General features: G+C 40.5%; 2 pseudogenes; both read right to left on the minus strand.

The window, feature by feature from the left end:
- Positions 1-4,063: 4,063 nt before the first annotated feature.
- On the minus strand, positions 4,064-6,098 carry LOC126960051 (transcription factor Dp-1-like; annotated as a pseudogene).
- Positions 6,099-12,065: 5,967 nt separating this feature from the next.
- On the minus strand, positions 12,066-12,197 carry LOC126960349 (uncharacterized; annotated as a pseudogene).
- Positions 12,198-23,596: the final 11,399 nt, after the last annotated feature.

The following is a 23,596-nucleotide window of genomic DNA, read 5'->3' on the forward strand; positions in this document are numbered from 1 at the left end:
GCCCTTTATCTTAGGTCAGGTGAAGCTGGGTTTGCAGCTCGATTTCAATACACACAGCTCTGCAACTTTGGAACATTTAGTTCATTTCTCTGTGCCCTACTTTCTCATGTTTCCCATCTGTAAAATATAACAACTTTATATATAAGATTGTTGTAAAAATTAAATGAAAGTAAATGCCTGGTAAAGCTCACAGCACAGTGTCTGGTGAATAATGGATAAGGGCTCACTAAATCTTGAGAGGCAGAAGTGGTCATGGCTGTTGCTGTAAGAGTAGTGGTAATAGTAGTGTTACTAAAAACTAGAACTTTGAGAGGAAAACAAAACAGACAAGCTCCTGGTCAACCTTTTAACAATATCTGAATCACAGAACAGATCATTAGAAAGGAGGATATGTCATTGTAATTTCTCAGTGATCCTTATGTATTTGTTGATAAACCTATCTAAATATTTAGAACACTCATAATCTCTATCCAATACCACTACTTCTTAAGCAATAAAGAAAAATTTAATTCATCCTATTAATTTCAAATTTCCACACTTGCAGAAGAGATCATAAGGTCTCCAAATTTCACATTGATTAAAATCTACCTTAGAAAAAAAATTTGAAATCAATTCGAAGAATATATCTGATAATATTTTTATGGGCCAAGGGTAGGGGATAATTTCTTAAAGATAAGCATAGATCATAATGAAAAATATTTTTAAATCTGACTACATCAAAATTAAAATCTTTGGTATGATAAAAAACAAAGTTAAATGAAAAGACTAGAAAATATATTTGTGATATCTGCAGGGACAAATAATTAATTTCCAAAATATCTAATAAATTTCAAATCAATAAAGAAAAAAAACCACTTTGGGAGGCCGAGGTGGGCAGATCATCTGAGGTCAGGAGTTTGAGACCAGTCAGGCCAACAAGGCAAAACCCCATCTTTACTAAAAATGCAAAAATTAGCTGGGTGTGGTCGTGCACGCCTGTAATCCCAGTTACTCGGGAGGCTAAGGCAGGAGAATCTCTTGAACCAGAGAGGCAGAGGTTGCAGTGAGCCAAGATCGTGCCACTGCACTCCAGCCAGGGTGACAGAGTGAGACTTCATGTCAAAAAAAAGCAAAGACAAAGACCAGGTGATTCTGAGATGAGAAAACCAGTGGTTCATAAACATGTGAAAAGGTTTTCAAGCTCACCAGTACTCAAGGAAAGGTGAATTAAACAAGGAGATAACGTTTCACACCTAGCAGGTTGGCAAAAACTAAATTTTAAATGTCAATACTGATCTTGCTGAAGCTAGGGGGAAACGGGTACTCTCATCCTCTGCTGGCTGGTATTTAAATTTGAATAATAACTTTCAGAGCAAATGGACATTATCTAGGATCACTGAAAACATTCATGCTGTGACCCAGTCATTCAGTTCCAGGTCTACACTTTGGATAATCTCAGGCACATATTCTGTAAACAGACACACTCACTATGGGATTGTTTGAAACAGCAAAAAGAATTGAACTGCATTTAAATAACAATAAAGAAATACATAAATAAAATGTAGTGATAAATGTCCAATTGTTGAATGTTCCATGCAGCATATTACTTTCAATGGAAATTTTAGGAAACACAAAAGAATGCTGTAAACCTTTCATAGATTCATATGTATGTTTGCAAAACCATAAAAGATAGACTGGAAGATATTATAATCAATTCATGACAATGATTCCCTCTGGACACCTGAGACAAGAATGACACTGGGAATGTAAAATAAGGGGGACTTCTTTTTTACTTAACTGTGATAAAATACACATAAATGCTGCCATCTTAACCACTTCTACACACACAGTTCAGTGGCATTTAGTACCTGTATGTTGTTGTGCAACCACCATCCATCTCCAGAATGCTTTCATCTAGCAAAACTGAAACTCTGTGCATATTAAGTGCTAACTTCCCATTTCACTCTCCCTCACTCCCTGGCAACCTTCATTCTTTACGTCTCTGTGAATTTGACCAGTCTGGGTAGCTTATATGAGTGAAATTATAAATATTTATTTTTTCCTGATTGGCTTACTTCACATAGCATAATGTTTTCATTGTTCATCCATGTTGTAGCATGTGTCAGAATTTTAATCCCAGCACTTTGGGAGGCCGAGGCGGGCGGATCACGAGGTCAGGAGATGGAGACCATCTTGGCTAACACGGTGAAACCCCATCTCTACTAAAAATACAAAAAATTAGCTGGGTGTGGTGGCAGGTGCCTGTAGTCCCAGCTACTCGGGAGGCTGAGGCAGGAGAATGGCGTGAACCCGGGAGGCAGAGCTTGCAGTGAGCAGAGATCGCACCACTGCACTCCAGCCTGGATGACAGAGTGAGACTCTTGTCTTAAAAAAAAAAAAAAAAAAAAAAAAATTTGCTTCCTTTTTAAGGCTAAATAATATTCCATGGTATCGCTATGCCACATTTCATGTATCCATTCAACCATCAGTGGACACCTGAGTTGCTTCCACCTTTTGGTTCCTGTGAGTAATGCTGCCATAAGCATGTTGTGCAAGTATTTGTTTGAGCCCCTGCTTTTAATTCTTCTGGGTATATATCTAGAAGTAGAATTAAGGGGAACTTATTTTTTTATCTTGAAATTTTCATATGTTTCAGGAAAAACGAAACAAGCCTTGAAGCAAATATACCAAGATGTTGACAACTTTCCAATTCTAGAGGTTGTACTACTTTTTTGCAGTTTTCTCCACTTTGTAGATTTCTCAAAATAAACAAATTATAATAAAGAAGAAACTCTTTTAAAAGAAATCACATAACCAGAAAGACTAGAAACTAAACCAGTCACTCTTATGTATACCAAAAAAAAAAAAATCTTCAATTACAAACTAAAGAAAATCAATAACAAATAAAAGAACGTTCTATGGACCCAATGAAGCTTATCCTGTGAATGAGAGAATGAAGCCTCAGTAGGGAGCAATCTATTAGAAGTCACTATTAGACTAAGGAAGAAAAGTCTCATGGTCATTTTAATAGATGTGAAAATCTTATTTGCTCCAGTTAGTTTGATCAATTCTAATAAAATACGCTTTGTAACATGGATAAACTCATGTTCTTTAGAAGCAGCTAAATCTGGTCTTTGGAGCCAGATGCCTAGATTCATGTCCTCGTTCTGTTAGTGACTTGGTCAGTTACCAACCTCCTTGTGCCCCATGACCCCCCTGTAGCATGGAAATAATGGTTTAATGTGAGGATTGTATGAAGTTACATATATAGAAAGAGCCTAGAACAGTGCCTGGCACACAATACTACACAGTAGACACCAATATCAGTGTTTGTGTTACTGGCATTGTTACAATAAAAATAATATTTTTAGCTCAATATCCTCAAGATTATGCTCAAAGGTGACACTGTACCAAAAACTTTCCATTTACCTCAGGAACAAAGACTGTTGTCTACCACCATTTTTATTATAGAGTCTTGAAACAACATAAGAAAGAAAAGACAGTTAACAGTGATATAGATTAATTAGAGACAAAGTGCCATTATATGCTGATGGTATGACTGAATATCTACAAAAGCAGGGGGGTTTTTTGTTTGTTTTTTGTTTGTTTTTTAAATGCCCATGCACGTTTTATTAATAAAAACTAACCAGTGCCAAGTTAAACTAGTCAAACAATTAAAGTCTCTTTATATTCCATAAAATATTACAGAAAAGTTTGTGTTTCAATAAAAAGACTATCATTTTAGAACAGGCAGCTAATAGCAACTGTGCAGTTAATGAGTTTTATGAATAAATTTTAAAAGAGACTACTGCCTCTCCTTAAATTCCTTTTTCTTTTTATAAAAAAAAGAACCATTAAAAATGATTGACAAATTTTGAGCTAAAAAATTGCTAAAACATTCTCTATATTTAATTTCAATTTTATAATAGATTACAGGAAGATACTTATGAAATAAATACATTTGTTTCAGTACATGTCTTTAAATGATAGAATTACAAGTATATAAACAACTATATAATAAAATGTTTCCAAACGCTGCCTGCAAGAAATCAGGCAAATTGAAATAAACCATTCCAAGCTTCCAGATAGCCTCCATAGCCGCACCAGCGTGGCAATAAGCTTTAACCAAACAAAAACAAAGAAACAAAAGCACTTTGCAATTTGTTGCTGCAAAATAGGGAGAGAAAAGAGTGTATAAACTTGATGGAATCACAACAGTCAATATAATTTAAGGGACAATAAAGTCAATAAAGTTGATGGTGTTTATTGTTTAGAAAGCTGAATTCTGCTGTTTTGCTTGGGGCTGTTTAGAAAGTCGAATTCTGCTGTTTGCTTGGACATGGTACCACTGAACAAACTCCACAGAGTCTCACCATCTGCCAGCGGGGGCGCCGCCCAAACTCACGCAAATAAACGGCATCAGGTGATCACCATCCACAACAGGAGGGCGTTTCATTTTCATGAATGTGGATGAAATACAATTGCTTCAGAAACTCAACAAAAAATGTTCAGCGGCAAAAATGAACTCTGCACTTGAAGAAAAATAGAAAATGAAAACACAAAATCCTAAACAGTAAATAAACACTCTGCATCTGTACACTGGTATCAAAACACACATCCACAGCACGTCCTAATCCTACGGGAAACAATCCTTGCTTATCAGAGGTGCATATCTAAATTCAATAGCTTACCAATATCTCCTTGGGAGTGGGCCAAAAGGAAACAGAAAACCCACAATAAAAAAAAAAAAAAAAAAAAAAGTCTTTCCCGTAAACGTTTTCCTGAAGCTGAAATTGAAGTGGGGAGAACGTCAGTCGTCCTCCTCATTCTCGTTGAAGACATTATCCTCCTCGTCGTCCTCCCCGACTTAAGACACCAGGGTCTCCACCCTGGAGCCGCTGTACTGAGACGCATCGGGGCTTGTGGCCAGCGTCCTAGCTGCACCGTTGGTCAGGTCACTGGCAGAGAACCTCGTGCCGTTAGACGTGGAACCTGCCGTCGTGATGAACACGCCTCCAACGTTCCCTGAGCCATTTCTGTCACGTACGGCTCCAGAGCCTTTCGGACCAGACTTCTGGCCATTTTAAGGTCTTCAGCAGAGCAGCTCCCAGACTCCAGCCCGCAGGCCATGCCCATCTGCTTCAGCGCTTCTGTGTCATCGTGAATTTCAAATGTGTTGTCAAAATTAAACAGACACTCGAAATTGTCATTGTAGATGCTGCAGTCGATGATGGTCTTCTTGCTGGTGTTGATGATGATGAAGGGCAGGTGGATGACCAAGTTGGGTGGCAGCGGCTGGCTGGCCTGCTGCTCTGAGTGCCGGTTTCTCTGCACCAGGTTCTTGAAGGCAATTTGCTGTAGAATAAGTTTTGAAGTTGAGACTGTTTCTGTTTTATTCTTTCAAGTCTCCTCCGTCTTTCCACCTCTAAGTTCTGACATTCCTGAGCTGAGTTGGTGGGCAGACCAATCCACTTGATCTCCTTTTTCTCGTTGGAGATGATGTTCATGGCCATCAGCACGTTTACGGCATCGTAGACGCGCCGTCTTATGCTGTTCTGGTCATAACCTGACTCGTTTGGTAAGATGTGGTTGTCGGCAGCACTGAACTCCGAGACCAGCTGGTCCCCCACTTCGTTGTAGGAAGTGGTTCCGTTCCTCTGAACCTTCTCGCAGACCATGGAGAAGTGTCGCAGGCCCTTGGCCATTCTTCTCTCCTTTTCTGTTGCGCTTCCCGGCAGCCCAAGGTGAGGAGTCAGAAGGCTGGCTCTGAGAGGCAAAGTGAGTGCTGGCGATGTGTGGGCTTCCTACCACCAGGGCGTTTGACGCTGCTGGTCTCTGAGGCGTACCAATTACCACTTGCTGGGCAATGTTGACATTGGACTGTCCAAAGGTTTTTGCCAAGAGCTGCTTCCCGAGCGGGTTGACGGTGGAGGGGTGAACGGCCACGAGGGACACCACGACTTTTCCGGGACTAAGGTTTTGGTCTGTGAAGACCTTGAGTTCTCCGTTGGCTTCAATAAGACCGGCATCTTTTGCCATGTTACCAGATCCGGGAAATCAATGCTACAAATGTTCACCTTCCCAGCGAAGAAAAATGATTTTTCTGGCTACCCGGTCTGGCCGCGCCGGCGGGTGCGTGGAGAGCGCACAGTGAGGGGCGCTGGGTGGCGCTGGGAGGGGCGGGGTGGCGCGGGGAGGCGCGGGCGGGGGCCAGGCCGGGCAGTCCCAGCCCTGGTGGGGTCCCAGCCCTGGGCTGAGCGGCGCCAAAAGCAGGTTTTAACTGAAAACCTCCAGAATTAATTTTTTAAGTGTAGAAAATTAACCAGATACAAGATGTACACATAAATAAAATAATAATTTCCTTGTACATTACTAAAATACAAAGAAATCTAATCTAAATTATAGCAAAGTGTACAAATTATTATACTAAACATATATCTTTATGTGAGTGGCTTTATAAACAAAGCATCAAACTTTGGGACAAATTACAAGAAATCTGAATAAAAGTAAAATATAATTCATTCCTGGATGGTGCTATTCATGTTACTGTGGGATATGATGAGGTTTCTCTTCAAATAATCTGATCTATATTTTATTCTTTAATTCATAGTGCCCCCTCCCTTTTTCTCCTTTTTCCCTTTTTGCCTTTGTTAGATGCCCAGGCACGCCACAGTACCAGGCATTATCAGTACCAGCTGACATCCTTTCCTTATTTGAGAAGAGGACTAACTTTCTACCTCATTACAGACACCCCTTCCCCTTCCTCTCCATTTTCTTTTATGTGCCCACCTTACCTAAAAAAAATCAAATGTTTAGCCAACCGAGATTAGTTTAGATTGTACGACCCGACCCCGACCAATGGGGAATGTACACAGGAGCAGGACTTGTGTCAGGAATAAAGGCTCTCGTACCCCTTTGTTCAGGTGTGCTCTCATGGCGACTGGCCAAGGAGGCACCCCTCTGCACAGAAGTAAAATTGCTTTGCTAAGAATCCTTTGTCCGAGATCAATTTCCTTAGGATTTTGAGTGTTACTCCTAACATTATATTATAAACATATTGGTTTACCTAAATAAATATATAGATTGAATACAAGGTCAAAAATAATTTCTCTGGATATTTTCTTGGAACTGGAAAAAAAATCCCTAATAGTCAAAAGAAAGAATAAATAAGATAGACTACAAAAAAATTCTGGGATGTGCTAGTTCTGCCAGATATTTAAATGTATTGAAAATCAACAATAATAAAGAGCAACGTATCGGCACAAAGGAAAATAAATATTATAATCCCTGTGTGTGTATATGTGGGAATTTTATGTATAACAAACAAAAGAGCTATCAAAAAAAAAAACACTCAGAAAAGGGAAGAATTAGTCAATATAATGTTTGCAAAATCAAAGTAATTTAGAAAAAGAAGGAAGACCTATAACTCATACAAATCTAACATGTAAATAAATTTCAGCCGGATTTGGGATTTAAAAAAAATTGACCACAGAAAGTTAAAATGAAACAAAAATGAATATTTAAAAAGTGATAGAAGTAATCACAAAAGATAGGTAATTGATAATATTAAAAGAACAGAAACATCTCTATGTTCTCCAAAATTTTTGTTTAAAAAGCAAAAAAAAAAAAAAAAAACAGGGAAAACATTCTGGAAGTATCCTTATCAGCCACATTGCAGCAAAGTGACATTCTGTTTCCCTTTATCCCTCCTACTCTCTCTCCTTCCCCCTGTACTGTGTTAGGAAGTGGGACATACATAACTCACCTCCATGCCTTCCTCACCTCTGAATGTGCTAGACCCACAGTACATGCGGAACTGCTGAACTGAATCATTAATTACATTAGTGGCAGAAGGAAAATGGCTATTTACAAAAGATGGAATCCAACTAGAAAACTGACATATGGAAAAAGGTTTCAGCTCCCCAGTGATCAAAGAACCCCAAATTAAAACAACCAGGCATTTCTATTTTTCACCTATGTCATTAACAAAAAGCCAAACAAGATCACAGCCCCATGGCCTTAAGCAACAGGACAGCCAGGTTGTGGCCGCTCCTGCCCCTCACTGGAGTGGGAAGCTGCTTAAGATTTACCGCGATGTTTCAGCATTTCTATTTCTTTGATTTGCTTATAAAAAACGCAGTAAAACCCAAGTGTAAGCAGCTTGGCGGCCAGAGACCGTGAATGCCCGGTCTTTCTCTAGCAGCAGTTACTGAAAAACCTCCAAGGGCGGTTTTAATTTCCTCTCCTTGTTCATCTGGGGTCTGGTTTCCCAGGCAGCCAAGGTACTGGGTGAACACAGAGAAACCCATCTATCAATTTTGTGGCTGCCATAGCATGGCGATTTTGAATCTTGCAATAAAACAAGATTAATGGGCTTGACTTCAGTGGGTCTGACATTTCAGCGACAAGGGCTGTATTCGCCAGGTTTCTGCACCTCTCTCCTCTTTGTTTCTCAGCCATTTTGTAATCTCAAGCCAGGTCCCTTATGTTCCCTGGGGCTCCTGAGAGAATCATGTAAAAGGGACATGTAGCATGAGCTAGGAAAAGACAAATCACCCTGATCTCCTCTCTTCAAAGACCAGTGGGAATTTCAGTGGGAAATGAAATTCCCACTGAATTTCATGGCTCTCACAGCCATGGTGTTGGGATAAAGCATTAGTCATTTAATGGTGTTGGTAATCACTTTATCCATCAACATGCACTTACCGTGCGCCCAGCACTGTACAGCCACCTGGGAGCAGGGAGAAGCAAGACACAGGCATGGTCACAGCACAAGGGAAGCCAGGTGAGTCAGAGCGAGTCAGATGCTGGGGACAGGACTCTCGGAGAAAGTAGGACTTGAGCAGGACTTCAGAAGAAGGGACATTTCTTCAGGGAGGTGAACAACATGGGGAGATGTTCCCAACTGGAGGACGAGAGGTGGCATGCAGAGATGGGTGTGGGAATGCCATGTTATTTCAGGTCACCATGCCTTCCTGCCTGCTGGTTCCTCACCTAAGACTCCAGCTCAGACCCAGCTCAAGATCCATTCCTGGGCTCCCTTCTTCCTCAGAGCCTTCCCTCCCCCTGCCCCAGAGAGAAGCAACTGCCCCTTCTCTATGCCTCCTCTGCCCCCGACTTATGTTCCCACTGTTACACTCTACACTGACTTATTACTATTATTTCATTGTTTGGAGTTTTTATTAAATTACTATTTACACTGCCTTATCATTATTATATTTATATGTCTGTCTCCTGTGATAGATATTGCGCTTCCTACAAGTAGCAGCACAGTGTCTGAAACACAGTAGGTACTCTGAAAATATTTCTTGTACTTAATCAAATTAATGAAAACTAATTGGTATACAAGTGAAGAGGAGCTTGGACAGTGCTGACGGAGAAGGGGAGGAGAGCAGAGCATGAGTAATAGCAGCTAACAGCTCACCTGTGTATGTAGCATTCACGACTGGCCAGGTATTTAAGCACTTTGCATGTATTCATTAATTTCATCTTCACAACACAGCTATGAGAAAGGTGCTGTTAATATCCCCATTTCACAGATGAGAGTGTGTAGGTGGGGAAGTAAAGGAACTCATCTGAGCTCTCTTAGCCAGCTAGGGAGCAGGCGGGGGTGGAGCTGGGCCCTGGAGGCAGTGGGCTGGCTGCGGAGGAGCTCGCTTTAACCATGATACCTGATGCCTTGCTGCCCCTTGTCACTACAGGTCACGTGGGCTTAGAATCCTAAAGTCTGAGAGGGAAATCTTGCCCTATTCCCTGTTCAGTATAAGAATGGCCATAACTAAATTTAACAAATGGCTGTATATTTTCTGTTTGTTTAAATTCAAGGTTTATTAGTTAACAAGGCAACCTATGGTTTAAAGTATAACAGAAGAAAACTTAGTTTACAAAAACAAACAAACAAAACAATGGGCTGGGAGCAGTGGCTCATACCTGTAATCCCAGCACTTTGAGAGGCCAAGGCGGGTGGGTCACCTGAGGTCAGGAGTTCGAGACCAGCCTGGCCAACATGATGAAACCCCCATCTCTACTAAAAATACAAAAATTAGCTGGGCATGGTGGTGGCCACCTGTAACCCCAGCTACTCAGGAGGCTGAGGCAGGAGAATCGCTTGAACCCAGGAGGTGGAAGTTGCAGTGAGCTGAGATGGCATTATTGCACTCTAGCCTGGGTGACAAGGGCAAAACGTGAGAGAGAGAGAGAGGAAATGCGTGATTTTTATCACTTTGGGATTAATAATAATAATAAGACTATGCTCAGCACTTGCCGTACATGATCTTATTTAGTCCTTCCAGCAACCCTTTGAGACAGGTACTACTATTATCATCTCCATTAAGAAATAAGAAGACTGAGGGTTTGTTACACTAGCAACAACAACAACATAAACTTCCAAGAGCTAGGGAATCATGAAAATTTTTAAAAGAGATGCTGAGATGCTAAAGTTAAGGTTGTACAAAGATATATCTGAAAAACATGAAGAAAAACAGGCGTTGCAATATCAATATCAGCAAAAGTAGACTTCATGGGTAAAACAAAGAGGAAATTGTCATTTTTTGTTGTGAAGTCTAATTTATAAAGGCATGAATATTTAATAAATTGCATTGTTAACAAATAAGATTGCATCAAAATATGTTTTTAAATAGAAAGAAATGAAAGGCATAGCAATGAGAGAGGTCAATACACTTCTTTAAAGCTTCAAAAATGAGGAAGGTATACAATAATAATATAAAAGCCTTAAATAATAAAGTTAGTAAGACAGACTTAACACATTGACATTACAATCTGGGCTCTATAAACCTTACACTTTGTTCTAGTGCCAATTTATGGCCTATATTGGATGACAAAGAAAACTTTAATTAAAAAATCTCTCCAAAATAGAAACTACATGGACTCATTTTCTAAGTCAAATGAAATTTGTATTTTAAAAATCCAATCACTTGAAAATATGAAAAACAAACAGTATCCTAAATAATTCTAGGGTAAAAGAAAAATTGAAAGAGTAATTATTAAATGGTTACAAAAATGAAAATGAGGAGGCTACATATCAATACCTCTGCAGTAATCAAAAACTGATTTATTGCATTAAGTGTATTTATTACCAAATAAAAAAATAAATATAAATTAAGTAAATGACATATATTACAGACAAAAAATGAAGGAAAAGAGGAGGAAAAATAATGATATAAACAAAAATTAATGATTAGTAAAAAAAAATGTAAAACTGATAAGTTCATCCAGAGGCTGCTTTTTTCATTAAACCCATAAACTATGCAAAACTTCAGGAAAAGCAAATGACTATTCAAACTTAGGAGTAAGAATAGATCTCTAGCTATAGATGAAGAAAATAAAGAATAACACTTTAAACTCTATCCTAATAGATTTGAAAATCTGTATTAAAAATCCTTTAAGATTGTATATGCCATGGACACCCAACTCCTGCTACTGCAGGAGAAGAGATAAGCTCTGCCAGATATTAAAAGATATTATCATGCTATAGTAAATAAAAATGTATGGTACTGAGGCATGAATCCACAGACAGGTCAAAGGAAATGAATGTAGAGTACATAAATTGACACAAATTTATTCAAAAATTTAGCATATAATAAAAGCAGTGTTTAGAAGAAGTGGAGAAAAGAGATTATTTGCCAAGCAGATCAAATATAAATATATATATGTATAATTATTAAACACCACAAAAATGAGAGTTTAAAAATAATTTCACAAAGCAGACATCTTTCTAACTGTAACACAAAACCTAAAACTTATCAAAGGAAAATATGGGATCAATGTAATAACTTAGATATAAAAAGTTTTCTGCATGACAAGAACATTAAAAAAGACAAGCAATAAACTATGAAGAAATATTTTAAATTTATATCACAACTGGGTAAATTCACCAATATAGGTAAAGAACTATACAAATCAGTAAGAAGTGGAATGCTTTAATAGGAAAATGGACAAAGTATATGAAGACGTATTTCCCCAAAACAGAAAAAGAAATGGATTTTCTTCATACGAAAAAAAAGTCAACCTTTTTTATAACAAGAACAGTGTAATTAGAACTTATGCTGAGTTTTAAAAATGTACATATCAGGTTCATAAGCATCAAAAAGTTTGATGAAATTCAACTTTGGAAAAACTGTAGAGAAAGAGATACTCTTAAACACTTCTGATAAGAACAGATACTACACTTGATCTTAGCCAAAAGGCCAAGAAGTGATACTCTTAAACACTTCTGTAGAGAGTGTAACTTGATATCACCTCTATAAAAGGTAATCTGATCATATCTATCAAACTTTAACTTAATTATTTCACTTCTAGATTATATATTCTACAGATAAACCCATGTATTATAAATATATTCATTGCAGCAGTGTTGTGATAGAAAATATTAGAAACAGTTTAAATGTTCGATATTTGATGGTTAAATATAGTACAAACATAGGATGGAAAAGTATACAGTCATTATAAATAATGAAGCAGCTCTATAAAAATTTATATAAAGTGATCTGCCAGATATTTATTAAGTGAAAAAGCTAGATGTAAACAAATTTATATAAATTACCATATGTATAAATATACAGACTCTTACATATACATGTATATTCTTACAATCTGTATATGCATGCAATATCTCAGGCAGGATACACAAGATTCTGATATTAAGTACAAGCATACCTCATTTTGTTGCATTTTATTGTGCTTCTCAAATACCACATCTTTACAAATTGAAGGTTTGTGTCAACCCTGTGTGAAGCAAGTCTGTCAGCGTTATTTTTCCAACAGCATGTGCTCACTCGTGTCTCTGTGTCATATTTTGGTAATTCTCATAATATTTCAAACTTTTTTATTATTATTATATCTTTTATGGTGACCTGTAATCTTTTAAATGTTACTATTATAATTGTTTTGGAGCACCACAAGCCATGCCCATGTAATAAAACAAACTTAATCAATAAATGTTGTGTGTGTTCTGACAGCTCCACCAACAACCTGTTTGTTCTCTGTCCTTTTCCCTTTCCCGGGACCTCACTGTTCTCTAAGACATGACAAACGTGAAATTAGTCCACTTAATAGCCCTAAAGTGGCCTCTAAGTGTTCAAGTAAAAAGGAAGAGTTGCACATCTCCCACACTAAATCAAAAGCTAGAAATGATTAAGCTTAGTGAAGAAGGCATGTTAAAAGCCAAGACAGACCATAAACTACACCTCTTGTGTCTAATAGTTAATCAAATTGTGAATGCAAATGAAAAGGTTTTAAAGGAAATTAAAAGTGCTACTCCAGTGAACACTCACAATAAGAAAGTGAAACAGCCTTATTGCTGCTACGGAGAAACTTCTAATAGTTTAGATAGATAAAACTAGCCACAATATTCCCTCAAGTCAAAGCCTAATCCAGAGTAAAGCACTAACTCTCTTCAATTCTGTGGAGGCTGAGATAGGTAAGGAAACTGCAGAAGAAAAGTTGGAAGTTACCAGAGGTTAACCTGTGAGGTTTAAGGAAAGAAGCTGTCTTCATAAAAGTACAAGGTGAAACAGCAAGTGCTGATGTAGAAGCTACAGAAAGTTATCTAGAAAATCTAGCCAATATCATTGATGAAGGTGGCTACACTAAACAGCAAATTTTCAATGTAGCTTAAATAGCCTTATATTGGAAGAAGATGCCATCTAGGATGACATTCATAGCTAGAAGGAGAACTCAATGCCTAGTTTTAAAGCTTCAAAGGACAGGCTGCCTTTCTTGTTAGGAGTATGCAGCTGGTGACTGTAAGTTGAAGCCAATGCTCATTTACCATCCTGAAAATCCCAGGGCCCTTTAGAATCAGGCTGAACCTGCTCTGTCTGTGCTCTGTAAATGGAAGAACAAAGCCTGGCTGACAGCACAGCTGTTTACAGCATGGTTGACTGAATATTTTTAGCCCACTGTTGAGACCTACTGCCTACAAAAAAAGATTTCTTTCAAAATATTACTGCTCATTGACAAAGCACCTGGTCACCCAAGAGCTCTGATGGAGATGTGCAAGGAGAGCAATGTTGTTTTCATGTCTGCTAACATGATATCCATTCTATAATCCATGGGTCAAGGAGTAATTTCTACTTTCAAGTCTTATTATTTAAGAAACATATTTTGTAAGGCTATATAGCTGCCATAGATAGATTAATTAATGCTATAAATGTCATTAAGAACATTCGTAATTCAAGGGAGGAGACCAAAATATCAACATTAACAGAAGTTTTGAAAAAGTTTATTCCAGCCCTCATGAATGACTTTGAAGGGTTCAAGACTTCAGTGGTGGTAATAACTGCACATGTGGTAGAAATAGCAAGAAAACTAGAATTAAAAGTGGAGCCCAAAGATGTGACTGAATTGCTACAATCTCATGATACAACTTAAACGAATGAGGAGTTTCTTCTTATGAATAAATGAATGAGCAAAGAAAGTGGTTTGTTGAGATGGAACCTATTCTTGGTGAAGATGCTGTAAACATTGCTGAAATCACAGCAAAGGATTTAGTTGATAAAGCTGCAGCAGGGGTTGAGAGGAATGAGTCTAATTTTGAAAGTTCTACTTTGGGTAAAATGCTGTCAAACAGCATTGCGTGCTACAGAGAGCTTTTTCATAAAGGAAGAGCCAATTGATGTAGCAAACATTCATGTTATCTCTTTTTTTTTTTTTTTTTTTTTTTTTTTAAGACGGAGTCTCACTCTTGTTGCCCAGGCTGGAGTGAAATGGTGCAATCTTGGCTCACTGCAACCTCTGCCTCCATGGTTCAAACTTCCCAAGTAGCTCAGATTACAGGCGCCAACCACCGTGCCTGGCTAATTTTTGTGTTTTTAGTAGAGACAGGGTTTCACCATGCTGGCCAGTTGGTCTCGAACTCTCAACCTCAGGCAATCCACCTGCCTCGGCCTCCCAAAGTGCTGGGATTACGGCGTAAGCCACCGCGCCTGGCCAGTGTTATCTTATTTTAAGAAATTGTCACAGACACCCCAAACTTCAGCAACCACCAACCTGATCAGTCAGTAGCCATCAATGTCAAGGCAAAACCCTCTGCCAACAAAAGAGATTATGACTTGCCAAAGGCTCAGATGATCATTAGCATATTTTAGTAATAAAGTATTTCTTAATTAATGTGTGTACATTTTTTAGATATAATGTTATTGCACACTTGATAGACTACAGTATAGTGTAAACATAACTTTTACATGCACTAGGAAACTACAAAATTCATGTGACTTGCTTTATGATGACATTCACTTTATTGCGGTGTTGGGAAGCAAATCTATAATATCTCTGAGGTGTGCCTGTAGCAGCCTCTGGAGAGGGACAATGGGTGATGGGGCCAGGGGATGGAGACAGCCTTTTGTTTCACTATGAAGCCTTTTGAACGTTTTGCATTTTGTACATGTTTATATTGCCCATTTAAAAGCAAATGGAAAATTTTTGAAAAATATGCCAGAAAATATTCTTACTAAAACAGCTACAAAACGATTACCAAGAAAAAACTAACATCCTAAATAGCAAGTAAATTGGGCAAAAGACAAGACCAAAGAATTCACCAAAGAAGTATGGTCAATCAGTTCAGTCTCAAAAAGAAACAGTTAAAAAAAATGCAATGTTTCTCAACTGAACATGCACAATGGGCCAGTGATTTGCCTACATTCTCTATAACAGACACGTGAAAGGGAGAGGGTATAGGAGAAAGGGAAAAGAGGAAGGAGGGATGGAAGGAGGGAGAGGGAGAAGTGGGGAGAAGGGAGGATGCCTAATCTCTAGGTCCCTGGGTGGGGCAGAGGGGAAGGTGCAGCCTACAGGAAACTGTGACACTTCTTCCAGAGCAGGAAACCGGAGCCCAGGCTGCATGTTCACTTTAAAAACCTGTCCAAGGCTTATTATCCCTATAGTATTTATAATCACAGCCCCACGCAAATGTATGTGGATTTCCCTCCCTCCTCCCTATTGCAAAGTAAAAGCCTTAATAAGTCACAGAACAGGGCACCTCAGGAAGACACTGGGAACGAGATCAACTGCCTCCTTCAAAAGTTAACCATTCCTAGAACAGTAATGATGACAATACCAGCAATTGCAAGCTATTGTTGCCCTACTTTTAATATCTCACCTCATTTAATCCCCCCAGTAGCCCTATGATTTAGGATTTATCTCCACTTCATAGATGAAGACATGGTGGTTTAGAGCAGTTACATAACTTGCCAAACATACCATGTGCCAAAGGTGGGATGGCAAGGATTTAAAACCAAACTGCACTGCCCTCTTAGATGATGTCTAGATAGAGACTGTTTCCTCTCTACCCTGAAAAACCACACATAGTATAGAAGAGATGGCCAACTTCACAATCAGGGATGGCCAGGTCCCCCAATACCCACATCCTAATCCATATGGATCAGAGCCAGAGTGAGGAGACGGGGTGAGAACTGGTCACTTGCTGACGTTAGCACAGAGAGAAATGATTAACAAATCAAAGAGATTAGTTTCCATGGAAACCATCCACCTAAAGGGATATCAGTGTGTTCCTGGACGGATGGAGGAGCTTCTGAAATCTTAATAACGGGCCTGAAGGAAGATAAGCTGTCAGGCTGGAAATAGTAAGATCTCACTGTTCAATCTTTGTTGAAACACCTATTGGGCCAAGCAAAGGAGCTATATTGTAGTCAACGAAACTTCTGTTGACTAATAAGGAATTTTAGAAAAGTAAAGTTGGATGAGTCACTAGTACTTGTTCATATCTATCCAGGAAGAGGGCTTGTCTGAAAGCACCCCAGACACCAAATGTCGACTCTTTTTAGTTCTTATTCTACTTGCCCCTTTGTGCTCCTGGGTACAGGCGATCACACTTGTCCTCTTGTCCCCCTTCCCTCCCTCTCTGCATCAATCCTTCCTTAGACTCCTAGCCAAGATTCTCTTCTTCTTGAACAACCCAATTGTTTGTCTGCCATCCACCTTCTCTGTACATTTCCTTAAGTGACCAGGACTTCCAGTAGCCCGTACTGACAAGCCCCCAGGTAGTGTCTCCAATCCTCACCCCATCTCCACCTGGATGTCCCACAAGCACCTGTACCCTTGTCCCAACTGAAACCACCCTCTCCTCCTATGCTTCTTCCTCCTCTCTCACTGCCTAGCTTGGGCTAGTGAGACCATCATGCATCCAAATACCCTAAGAATATACTCAACCATTCCTTTTTTCTTCCCCTCCAGAATTCAATCAGTAATCACTTTCCTCCAATTCTACTTCTTCAGTATCTCACCAATCTACTCTCTCTTTTCCATCTTCATAATGCAACCTTGGAGTAGGTCCTCTTCTTCTCCCATATTGCCGTATCAAAAGGGCCCTGAATGAGACTTTTCACAATTTATCTAATCCATGTTCTGTGCTATCATCACTGCTAGCTTTCCAAAAATCCAGTCATGCTTTCACGGTTTAAAAGCCTCCATTGTTTCCTCAGCATCCAGGCTATCACTTTACAATCTGACCCTGTATTATCTTATTCCTGTCCTGTACCCCTTTCCCTCCTCTACCTCAACGTCCCTTGTCATTCGCTGAAGACAGTATCAAGCATCTGGCCTCCTGGCTGGGACCCTCATGCCCCTTCTCCACTCAGGGAAGGCCCACTAATCCTCCCATGCTCCTGGATGGGAAGCCTTCACTGGCTTCCCAGAGCATTCACCTCTCCTCTGCTGTGTGTTCACCAGCACTAAGGAGATGAGGAATAAAAATAACAGTAGCCAACATTTATTGAGTGCTATGAGCCATGCACTGTGCTGTCACTAACCTGATGGACATTGTCTCAGTGAGCCCTCACTGTAGCCCTCTCAGCCCACCTGCTTTACAACTGAAGGCACAACTGCTAACACCTGTGCTCTGTATTCTCTGCTGACTTATCTGGCTCCCCATTAGATTGTATGCAAGCTTCCAGGGATCTGCATATTTGCAGAGCCGGCAAGGACCAGGCACATGATAAAAAGGCTCATTAATTTCTGAACGGAGAGAGGAGGGAAGGAAGAAAGAAAGGAAGAAGGGATGGAGGGATGAAAGAAGGAAGGACAAACAATTTCATAAGAAGATCCTGCTCTTTTTGCTCTTTGACCTAACTTTGCACTCACTAAGCATCCTTCTGATTTGTAATTTACCTTCTGAACACACCTACCCCCATCACTGGTCCTGGACCTCCAATAACAAATTAATAAAGCATAGTTGGTCTATACTTGACTTCCCACGGGTTAACATGACTTGTTTTCTCAGGATCTGACTCCTCTGGGTGACCAAAGGCAAAGTTAAAATCCAAGCTGGCTTCAAATCCACACCTGTGCAGCCTCCAGGAAGGTGTAAAATTACCTTGCCCCACTCCAGCATCCCTCAAGCTACACCTGAACACTTTGTCTGCCTCTCAAGCCACCTTAAGTACTATAGGAGAGTAATGCATGAAGATTTGACTTTCCCGTTGTTTCCGTCAACAGACAGCTCTTGGGGCCCAAAGTTGATCTCCTGCTGGGATCTGTATACATCTTGTTGTCAGCTGCATGCAAGGCCAGCTGGCTCACCAAGCTTAGTCTTTCTTGCATCAAAGCAACAAAGAAGCTGGCTTCTGATGAACAAATAAGTGACTGGTTGGGAAAATTTTTCTAGACTCCCATCCAACAATATGTGGACAGGAGACAGTCCTGTTTAGACGGCAATACCCACAGTATTGACTTTCTGAGATAAAATATCAGAGTGAGGTAAAGGGTTCAAGGAAATCAATCTCAGCGAGCTTGGCTGCACAGAACTGGTTTTTGTAGTGTGATGTGGCTGAGAAAGCTCAGCTACTTCCTAATGCATGTGAGTCTGCGCCTCGTTTTTCATTAAAGCTGTCACTTGACAAATGCAGGCTTCACCACTACCAGCCCTGGGGGCAGCTGGCTGGGAGGAGGCCTGTCTGAAAACAGCCATTTGGGAATCCACGGAAAATCAAAGGGCTCCAAGGCTCCAGAGGATGCCTGGGCATTGTGCAGCTGTGGGTAGGGGGTATGGGGTCAGGCCCAGCTGCTGACCTACATCAGGGGAGCCTGAAATCTGGGGCCCATGCCCGACCAAGAACATAGGGTGTAAGTTCTATTCCAGTCCTGCCTTTAGCGGATGTGATTGTTTTTCTCCAACTAAGTGAAAGGAACAGAAAGGGAATCAGCACTTATTAAGCACTTACTGTGTGCCAGCCCCTGGACTGCATATTCTACATACATCATCTCATTTGATCCTTACCTCAGCACTGTGATCAGGACATCCCCACTTTTTGGATGAGGAAACTGAGGCTCAGATAAGGCAAAAGCTTTGCCCAAAGCCACACAGCTAGGAAAAGATGTTGCTGGGATTTGAAGTCAGGTTCCTTTGGCTCCAAAGTTTGTTTGCTGTGCTTCTGGATAACTTTGGCCAGAAAAATGGCAAACAGTCTTAGAAGAGGGTATCTCAGATCTCTAGATTCTTCAAGCTCAGAGTAGACCCTGTCATAGAATGTAACTCTTCAGTGGAAGGCGATTCTGGAGATGCCCTTTATTCCAGTTTGGCAAAGAGGAAAAACCTAGATTCTCTCTGGACACCTGTTATTCTTTTGCCACAGAATTGTTCTTCATGCAGACCTGGGCCATCCACCCTGTGGAGACACATGGGGAAACAGGAGAAGCGTGCACACTCCACAGCAGCCTTCAGCTTAACCCCAGGACCGCAGCCCCCTCTGAAGACCTCCTGCCCCACACAGGGTGTTTGTGGGTGCCTGGCGGGGTAGGGTGGAGGGGCCTCCTTGTGTTCAAGATCAGCCTCTTCCTGCTCAGTGCTCCCACCTTCTCCCACCGGTCTTCTGCCCTAGCTACCATCTTTACTCTTCCAGAAAAATGCTGTGCCACCTGGAACACAAAACCTCTAAGATGCCAAAGTGGCACACCCTGTGCCTCAACTTCCAGAACATTTCTGAGGAGAATGCCTCCCATAGTCACCACTAGGAGTGCCCATTACAAAGTGGCCAGATGGGAAGCCAAGTATTATCCCTCCTTCTCCCATGTCCTTATCTGTTGAAACCCAGGCCTTATTTATGGCCTGCTCCCCTTCTTCAGTCAAAGAAAAAATGCTTATAAAGAAATTCACATAGGTAAACCACTTTTAGGCTCCAAATCTTGGCAGACACAGGCAGGAATCCCAAGGAACAAGCTCCTGCAAGACTGCCTCAACACCCTCTTCCCCACCTTGAGTCAATATTTATACATAGGTTTCCACACTCACCCAAGAGTGCTTTCTTGCAGGACAGACAAATCAGAGAATGATTTTCCTGCTTTCTCTCTCTCAACTGGTAATAGTTTGTAACTTCTTGAGACTCAGCTAGAGCCACCCCTATCACAGAATCTTAGAACTAGAAGGCACTGAGCTGGCTAGCTAGATTGTGGCAGCTCCACTAGATAGTGAGATTTTTGCCTGAAAGGATCCAAGTGTTGCTCATATATGAGCATGGGGCCTGCAATTGGTAGGTGCTGTATAATGCTGACTGCCACCTTGAAAGTCATCTGTCCAACAGCCTCCCCACTGTGGGAAATTTCTCCATGGACATTTCCTGACTAAATGCCACAAAATGGCAGCCACAGTGCCATCATGGCATGGTCTAAAAAGTGGCAAAGAGGCTGCTGCTCCTAGTTCTCTTCCCCTTAATCTGTTAGACCTTTGCCTCCACCTGTGACCTCTCCGGCAGCAGTCACCATATATCAGGTGAAAATAGTGAGGCCAATTCTCCATAACCACCAGGCTTAAGCCCTTTAGCATATCAAGCATAGCTATTTGTAAGGCATCACCTACTTCCCTCTTCTGGCTTTCACCCTTCCCCAACCATTCTTGCCCCCTAGGAACTGAGAAATTTAGAGAATCAATACAAAAGTACACATAGTAAAGGCTCAATAAATAGTTATCAAGTGAACTGTCAGACAGGTCTTCATCCGCAGACGTTGTCTAGGGCAGAATTACTCTGTTCAGATCTCAGTCTAACTTCCAGGGGCAATATTTGACCCTTAGCATGCATCGCTACCTCACAGACTCCCCTGACCATACACAGAAGCAAGACATCCCACCTCATCAGCTGGAGCTGCAAAATAAGGTCACCTAAAAAAAAATGATTTAAAGGGCTCAGCTTAGCTAATGTGAAAATGTCCTTCTCGCTTCACTGGGGTCCCTACTTCCTATAATAAGCCTTAAACCCTATGGGCTTAGCCTAAAGGCCATCCATGCAGAGAGTGCCCCAGAGAATGCAGCCTCGTCACCAGCAAGCCTTCCCAGCTGCTGCCCTGGCCTCACAGTGCCCTTGTAGAAAATGGCAGTGTCCATGGCTGTGAGGAGTGGTGGGGAACTACCATGGCTGGTCCAGAAGCAGTTCCTCCAGGGGTATTGGGAGAAGGAAGAAAGGACCTTTCTCTCCAAGGTGATGGCCACAGCTGTGGCCACGAAAATGGTCCTCTTGCATCTCTCTTGATAGGTACACCAAGTTTGGGGCATTGGTTCTGACTCTTCCACCCCATTCTTCCCACATTTCTTACATATTCTCCAGGAAGGAGGTTGGAGACATAAAGAGAAGGGTCTTACTAGTGTCCTTCAAGTTGCCCTTAATATGAACACCCGCAATCCACCAGAGAAATCTTTAATTTAGAAGGAGACAGGAGTCAGGTCTGCTGTTTTTTGTTTCCCCCAGGAGGCTTCTGTGGCCAAGATACATAATTTCACACCTCCTCTGTAAAGATTTTTTCAATTCAGAAATTTCAATGTAAAATAATTTAAGCATAACAGAAAGAATAGAAAATCAAGTTATACTTAAGAATTCACCACCCAGATTTAACCAATATTAATCCATTGGCAGATTTGCTCTGTGATTTTGTTTCTGAAAGGAATAAAAATTACAGCTACCTCTATCCCTAGGCTGCCCTCACCCTATATCCAGAAGTAATCCCCTAATTTAGTCCTAAAGTGGGTAGGTAACATTCTAATATATGGGTTTAATAGAGCCTGATAACAGGACTCTGGGGCCAGAAATAAATGTTTGAATCCCAGCTCCTCTACTTACTGGCTCTGTGCCTCAGTTTCAGCATCTGTAAAATAAAGTTGGGAGGATTACATGAGATAATGCATTTAAGTCCCTTAAATAACACTTGGCACATAGAGACACTATCTTAGTTCATTTTCTGTTGCTTATAAAATAATACCTGAAACTAGATAATTTATAAGAAACAAAATTTATTTCTTACAGTCTGGAGGCTGGAAATTCCAAAATTGAGGAGGTGCATCAGGTGAGCACCTTCTTGCTGATGGGGACTCTCTGCAGAGTACCAAGGTAGTGCAGTGCATCACATGGTGAGGGGCTGGGCATGCTAGCTTGGATTACTCTCCCCCTTCTTATAAAGCTACCAGTCTCACTCCCATGATAATCCATTATTACATTAACCCATTAATTCATGGTAATCCACTCATTAGGGTAGAGCCCTCATGACCCAATTGCCTCTTAAATGCCCCTCTCTCAGCACTACCACATTTCAAATTAGCGTTCAACAGGCACTTATACATTTTAGCTGTTATAAGTAACGCATATGTTTATGTATTTTCTAACATACGTGTGTATCCATAAACAATTTGTGTGATTGTTTTAAAGTATTTTATAAATATACATAAATAGTATCATCTGCACATATCCTTTTAACTTGTTTTTTTTTTTAACTCAACAGTATGTTCTGAGATATGAGTATGTTGACTTATATAGATTCAGTTCATTGTTAATGAGGTATAATATCTCATCGTATGAATACACTTCAATTTAATTATGCATCCCTCTATTGATAGACCGTTGAGTTCCTTCTGATTTTTCACAATTACTGCAGTAAATCAGTGCGCAGTTCCATGTGTGCATGCAAGAATTAGATGCCTGCCAGTGGAGCTGCTGGCTGTTCACAACTGTGACTTCAGTAGATATTTTTACTTCCCATAAATATTCTTGAGCTCTGTCCTGGGATGCAATTAAGGTACTTGGAAACATTTTATCCTTTTGAGACTCACTTTTAAGCTTTATTAGATGGAACCAGAGCAGTCTTTAGTCCAGGGCTAATGTTTTCCCACCATTGATTACTTCTGATTACTCTCCCTGATACCCTGTGAATTACGAGATTTTCCCACTCGGCTGGTGACACAAACCATTCTCTGTCTTGTGTGAGTTCCAGAGATTGCACCCACTAATTATTTCCATTGTTTTCTCCAATGGAAGTACTTGAGTAGTTTCCTTAAGTAAATGCACTGAGCACCTTCAGCTGAAGACTCAAGGGGAAACCTCTCCACATCCCTCAAGCTCTCTTGCTCTTTGTAGCTTTCCCCTCCTATGCTATTTCCTGTCAACTGTAGCCCTCTTGCTCTCCGTAGACTCCCAACTCCATCTCTTTGACACAACTCAGGAGTGCCCTGGACTGTGCATGAGTGGGATATGTAAGTTCTCAAGGTAGTAAGCTGGAGTGATTGTAGGACTTGCCTTCTTTGTTTTCTGTCTCTCAGAGATCATGGTCTTGGTCTTGTGCTGCCTAATGTCTGTGTGCCTTATGGTTTCCTACATTTTGTTTCTTG

This window comes from Macaca thibetana, chromosome 7, assembly GCF_024542745.1.
Source record: "Macaca thibetana thibetana isolate TM-01 chromosome 7, ASM2454274v1, whole genome shotgun sequence".
NCBI lineage: Eukaryota > Metazoa > Chordata > Mammalia > Primates > Cercopithecidae > Macaca > Macaca thibetana.